This window comes from Podarcis filfolensis, assembly GCF_964270895.1.
Source record: "Podarcis filfolensis genome assembly, chromosome: 14".
Taxonomy (NCBI): Eukaryota; Metazoa; Chordata; class Lepidosauria; order Squamata; family Lacertidae; genus Podarcis; species Podarcis filfolensis.
The window spans coordinates 46,210,076-46,216,897 of record NC_139616.1 but is presented as its reverse complement, the minus strand read 5'-3'; the positions used below and the strand labels follow the sequence as shown (position 1 = coordinate 46,216,897).

General features: G+C 45.7%; 1 long non-coding RNA gene across 1 annotated transcript in view; it reads right to left on the bottom strand.

Moving 5' to 3' along the window:
• Positions 1 to 6,822, bottom strand: part of LOC310749297 — a 193,288-nt gene that overhangs the window by 29,368 nt on the left and 157,098 nt on the right. The window lies entirely within an intron of this gene.

Below are 6,822 nucleotides of genomic sequence, written 5' to 3'. Positions count from 1 at the left end.
TTTTAAAAACCATAACGGTGCTTGCATAATGCTGCCTCTGTTGCAACTGTCAAGAAGTTCTTCTTATATTTTCAGGAATCCTTAACAGAAGCCTACAAGGTGAGAACACTTTTATCACCACATCGCTGGCAGGGCGGGTTTGAAGTGTTTGGTTCAGTGCCGTGAGAATAACGGTGTGCTTGAAGGTGAAATTAAATGCAACGTTGGCTACTTAATGAGCATCCATTCTGATTTGCTTGCAGGATGATGATGTATTAGAGCAGGTTTCCTCAAACCTCGGCCCACCAGATGTTTTGAGACTACAATTCCCATCAACCTTGACCACTGGTCCTGCTAGCTAGGGATCATGGGAGTTGTAGGCCAAAAACATCTGGAGGGCTGAGGTTGAGGAAGCCTGTATTACAGCATGGCCCATCTCCCACTTTCCTTGCTGCAGGAAATCCAATTTTTCAGGAAAATGGCCCTGCTGCACAAAAGCGCCCCACCAGCTGCAGCCAGGATTGGCCCATATGTGATTTAATCCCACCTAAAAATTGCAAACAGACTTGGAAGTGCCCAAGTCAATCAGAGCAGCGGGGCCACTTTCTGAGGGGCTTCTGGTGCCTTTGGTGGGTTGTGGCAGGTTGAGCTAACACACCACAGCCTTAGGATGTTATGGTTTGAGGCAGGTCTGTGTTACAGCTGAGCTTTTTTGTCTTCACAAATGAGAGCGGCCATTGCTCTTTTATCCACAAACCAACAGGCGTGCAGCTTTCATAGCTTGCTTACCATATTTTTTACTCCATAAGACGCACCTGACCATAAGATGCACCTAGTTTTTAGAGGAGGAAAACAAGAAAAAAAATATTCTGAAAGAAACAGTGGATGTATGATTTTTGTGGTTCATGCTGTGGCCACAGACATGTGATTTGACGGTGAATTTGGGGTGACCCAATGCAAAAATCCTGAGAATCCATGTGGATCCGTGCTCTGTAACCACGTTTGTGCGCCATTGTGGCCCCACAAAACAATGGATATGTGATTTTTTTTGGTGCAGGCTGTAGCCATGGACATGCTATGTGATCTGATGGTGAATTTGGGGTGACCCAATGCAAAAATCCTGAGGATCCATGGGCTTTTACCTCCCCCCCAGCAGCCTCCCTTATCTCCCTCCCGATCACTTGCCGATCGGCTGCTCATTAGCTTCGTTTCAACACCCCCTTCCCTCTTTCTAAAAAAAAAAAAAAGCACAATCTGCTTTTTGCCCCTGGGCAATTTGGCTCCAAGGACCATGCATTTGCTCCATAAGACGTACAGACATTTCCCCTTACTTTTTAGGAGGAAAAAGGTGTGTCTTATGGAGCAAAAAATACGGTATGTTCTCTGTGGTCTGAGGTAGCAATGCTTCTGAATGCCTGATTCTGGCAACCACAGGAGAGCAGAGTGCTCTTGCGCTCATGTCCTGCTTGTTGGTTTCTCACTAGTTGGCCACTGTTGAGAACAGGATGCTGGACTAGATGGGCCATTGGCCTGAATGGAACAGGCTGCCCTTATGTCATTATGCACACGCACCTCCTGGCGAGTTCACGTCCAAGGCGGGATGCGAGCGAGATTCTTACTAGCTCGCAGCTGTAACCACTGTGCAACACTGCCTTGGTACACAATACTGGCCTTGCTTTTGTGCCAGAGGCTTATCTCCAGACCACACAGGGAATGGGCTCTCCTTTTCTATGGCATGTTCTATCGTTGAGTTGGGAAAGGTCAACCGAAATGATCAAGGGGCTGGAGCAATTCTCCTAAGAGGAAAGGTTAGAATATTGGGGGGGATTTCCAGTTTAGCAGGGAGCGAAGTAAATATTTATTATGCCACCCGTCTGACTGGGTTGCCCCAAATTAAACACAATTAAGCACAGTAAAACCTCAAACATTAAAAACTTCCATATACAGGGCTGCTTTCAAAGGTCCTATGAAAATCAGGTGGTTGTTAATTTCTTTGACATCTGATGCGAGGGCGTTCCACAGGGCAGGTGCCACTACTGAGAAGGCCCTGTGCCTTCAATGAAGGTAGGAACCTGGGAAGATTCATGACAGGTATACAGGAGGGTACTTTGCACAGTTCATAGCTAAACAACAGAAATGTAGCAACTACCAATAACCTGGGCAGTTATAGACGGATTCCTGGAGGATAAGATTGCCAGGGGCCACCACTGGGTCTCTCATCCCATCCAGCCGAACTGCTCCGATGTTTTTAATTGCCTGTTAGCAGCCTGGGGCTAGCAGAATTCATCAGCTCTACTCATTTGTGTCTCAGTAGGGACAGCGGTTTCTTTTCCTGTTACAGATGTTAATTAGCTACGCATTGCCAAGTTGATTTGCTTTTATTACCTTTCACGACTGTTGTTTAAGGCGCCCACTGCGTAGCGCACATTTTATCTCTAATTAAATTGGCACTAGTTATAGGTAGGTTGGTCTGCCGTAGTCGAAACAAAATAAAAAATAAAACAATTCCTTCCAGTAGCACCTCAGAGACCAACTAAGTTTGTTATTGGTATGAGCTTTCGTGTGCATGCACACTTCTTCAGATACTATTTGTCACTATTTCTACTTCCTGCGTTTCATTTCCCCCTCCCCACTGTTTACGCCTCTACACTCCTCGTGCCCCCTCTCCCGTCACCCTATGTGTGTATTCATAAAAATAAATAGAAAATCTTCAGCTGCATGTAACCCGTCATGCATCTGTGGTGGCCTGGACCCTAGTCCACAAAAAGTATACCATAATAAAATTTTGTTCGTCTTTAAGGTGACATGAGATTTTCTGCTCCAGCTAGCGGCTGTTCCCGATCCTCCACTGCCTGCAACAAAAGCTACAAATGTGCAACTGAAATAAATGCATGCTGTTATCCTGTCTCTTGCCTAGTTCCCTTTACTGTCTACTTTGTATGTTAGACCGAAAGCCCCTTCATGCCGGAATCTGTCATATTTGCAAACCACCCTCCGCCTTGATGGTGCTGTATTAATTATGGTTGTCACACTACCTCTCACTTTGTTTAAGCCAGGGCAGGCAATTTTACATTATTTTTCCAATAAGAACATCCAATTAACAAATACATCAAATCATAATGCAATTAAAAATAATAAAATAAAATAAAAAAGCCAAATGACAATCCAAATTATTAATTTTTGGGGCTTCCCATACTCAGGACTCTCCTATATTTTCATTTCTGCCTTCTTGTTCTCATATTTTCCACATTCTGATCTTAACCCTTTAAAGTTCCCTGTCCCTGGCTGTGCGATTCTCAGTCATGTCGGAGATCATATATCCTTTCATCCATCAGGTACAGTTTTATTTGTCAGGGCAGGCAATTTTTGACACATGGTTCTTTTGGAGGGGCGTGGGCTTAGAAAGTGAGAGCATGAGATGTATTGAAGTGAGTTGCCAGTAGGCTTGCCCGGGGCATCCTAGGTCCTGAGTTTTCAGGCCCCAAACTTGGGAGAGTGGAATGGAGGAGAGCAGACTCCCCCCACCCCCAGCTACAATTTGGGCTGAAGCTTGCAAACTGCACAAATAATTGTCTTATTGTTATAATAAAAGGTACTCTCCCCCCCACAGGAGATTCAAACCCCCCTCCATGTCACTTGGAGAGGGCCAGGCAAATGTGAAGACTTTAGGTCAGACCTGGAGATCTTGCAACCCTAGTTACCAGTAGTTTTTAGGCGTTGCAAGGAACAAAAAAAGATCTTGTTCTATGCATTGAAAGACTGATGGGGGCTGCGGGAAATCAGGGTTGAGTCCCTTCCAATTGATGTCCAGGGGGGCGAATTTCAGAAAGGCGGCACTTTGTCATGGATGGATCAACAATTTTGTGTACTTCCCCCCCCACCCCCAAAAAAGCTCAACAACTTTTGTGGTGTCCTGGTTTTTACTTTTTGAAATATGGCTGCACTACTTCCAACTCTTAAGATTCTATATAAGACTCTTAAGGTCTGTTGCAATACCCTAGGAACCCACAAGACGGTGCAGGCTGCAAAGTTAATGAAGGCCGGGAGCTACAGTCGAAAAGTTGGCTGGAAGGAAAGTGAAGGAGATGTTCAAATTTCAAGCTGCAAGGAAGATACAGGAGGCTGATGGGGGGAGAGAAATGTATCCCACTGGTAGGTTTCATGCAAAAGCGCCAAAGGTTGGGATAGGAAAGACCTCTGCCCGAGACCCCGGCTTACCTCAACGGTGTAGGGCAATCAGATTTGTATTCAGAACAAACCAGGTTCAATTCCCCCATTTCCAGAGTAGGGCTGGGAAGGCCCTTTGTCTGAATTAGGTGTCCTAAGAATCTCACTTTACATATAAAAAAGGAGGTCCTAGGCCTTAAGTAAGGGACGCGGGTGGCGTTGTGGGTTAAACCACAGAGCCTGGGACTTGCTGATCAGAAGGTCGGCGGTTCGAATCCCCGTGACGGGGTGAGCTCCCGTTGCTCGGTCCCAGCTCCTGCCAACCTAGCAGTTCAAAAGCACGCCAGTGCAAGTAGATAAATAGGTACCGCTCTAGTGGGAAGGTAAACGCCGTTTCCGTGCGCTGCTCTGGTTCGCCAGAAGCAGCTTAGTCATGCTGGCCACATGCTTAGTCATGCTGTACGCCGGCTCCCTCGGCCAATAAAGCGAGATGAGCGCCACAACCCCAGAGTCAGCCACGACTGGACCTAATGGTCAGGGGTCCCTTTACCTTTACCTAGGCCTTAAGTCTTCCAAGCTTGAGCAGTGCCTAGTGAATAAACTCAAGAGAATTGAGAAGAACTTCCACTGGATGTCGGCTGCGACAAGTGCAGTTAATTATGGAGAAAAAGCAAAGATGCTAATAGGCTTAATTTTGCAAACTAGAAATAAAAATGGCAAGCAATTTATTTTAAAAATTATCTGTATCTTGCCTTTGGCTCCCAAGGTGACCGCTCTGCTTTTCCTCTCCAAATCTTCCTTTAATATTCGTCGACAATAACTCACCGGTGAACTTCCGGGCTCTCAGATGTCATTAGCAGTCATTTGAAAAAGTGTTAAGCCTGCATTTTTAACCTGCCCATCTGCTTACCCAACGAGTGGTCAATGGGGCTGTGAGGAGCTGAAGGATTGATGGGTGCTGTGGGAAATCGGGCTGGGGGGCCGGGCCAAAGGTCAAGCGTCTTTGATTATGGCAATGGACAGCAAATTAATGAGGCCTTCTCATCATGAGGAACAGAGCCTTGGGCGATTTAAAGCACATAGAGGTTGCCAATACCTGTTCTGTGGGAAGAGACAATTCTTGGAAGACCTGCTCCAGTGCCAGATTTACGTATAAGCTAAACAAGCTATAGCTTAGGGCCCCACTCTCTTGGGGGCCCCCCAAAAAATGTAAAGGAAAAAAAATGTACATTTCCAAAAGATGAGATAAAAAACAAGATAAAACCTACATACAGCAACAGTGTTTTGTGTTGTGTAGGCTCCTATGATAAGGTTACTAGATTTTTTTCAATGAATCCAGGGACACTTTTCAACTTTAGTAGGAATGATAGGATTTTGTCAGGGGGCTGATTTATAAATCTGAGGACTGTCCCTGGGAAATGGGGACATCTGGTAACCTTATCCTATGATGTACATTTTTTATGTGCAAATGGCTTTAGATACCTATTAAAGGGACCCCTGACTGTTAGGTCCAGTCGTGGACGACTCTGGGGTTGCAGCGCTCATCTCGCTTTATTGGCAGAGGGAGCTTCCGGGTCATGTGGCCAGCATGACTAAGCCACTTCTGGCAAACCAGAGCAGTGCATGGAAACGCCATTTACCTTCCCACCAGAGTGGTACCTATTTATCTACTTGTACTTTGCCGTGCTTTTGAACTGCCAGGTTGGCAGGAGCAGGGACTGAGCAACTAGAGCTCAGCCCGTCGCAGGGATTTGAACCACCGATCTTCTGATCGGCAAGTCCTAGGCTCTGTGGTTTAACCCACAGTGCCACCCGCGTCCCAGACACCTATTAGCTCCATAAATTACCATATAGCATGTATTCAACAGTGGCAATTTGTTGTTGACAAAGGACAGCTGGACATAGAAAGGGCCCCATTACCTTCAGTAGCTTAGGACCTCATCATACCTAAATCCAGCCCTGACCTGCTCTCCACCTTGTAGGCCCTTTTCCACATGGAATGGAAAGTGATGGGAGCTGATTGACTCCAACCACAAAATCTGAGGCTTCTGAAGAGGCTAGAGACCATCTTGGCTGTCTCTGAAAGCTCATCCACACTTCCGCTTGTTCCTTGCCTAGAAAGTACGGGTCTGAGCGGTTTCCCACTTGAACCACACTTTCTAGGCTGGGATCCAAGTAGTTTTCCCCTTGCCCTGCTCCTTTCTAGGGAAAACCCGCTCTTTAGCTTCAAATCAGGGCAAATGTCAACCCAGAGACATTGCCAATTGCGCTCTGATTGAGTGCCAAAGTTCAGATTTCCCTGGGGGAAAGTGCAGGGCAAACGAAGTCTGGATCAGTGCCGATTCAGGTCATTGAGCCTGAGCTTTCACGGCCGCCACTCGCCATGAACCACAATTGGAATAAGTGGCAGTGACAACAGCAGATATTACCATACCTTTTGATAATATTTTGTTCTCTTGCCTATTATGCCATTTTAAATGTGCGTTTTATCTTTGACTTCTTTTATGTTTTCTTTTTAGAGGAAAAAAGTTAGATTTGCTGCACTGAATGTGCATTCTGCACATTTGTACTGTTTTATTGTGACATCTTTTAAAATGTTTTGGTTTCCTGTTCATTGTGTTGCTTTGAATGTGTACTTTCTTCAGAAATGCTGGGTTTTGTCTTATGTTTTTCATG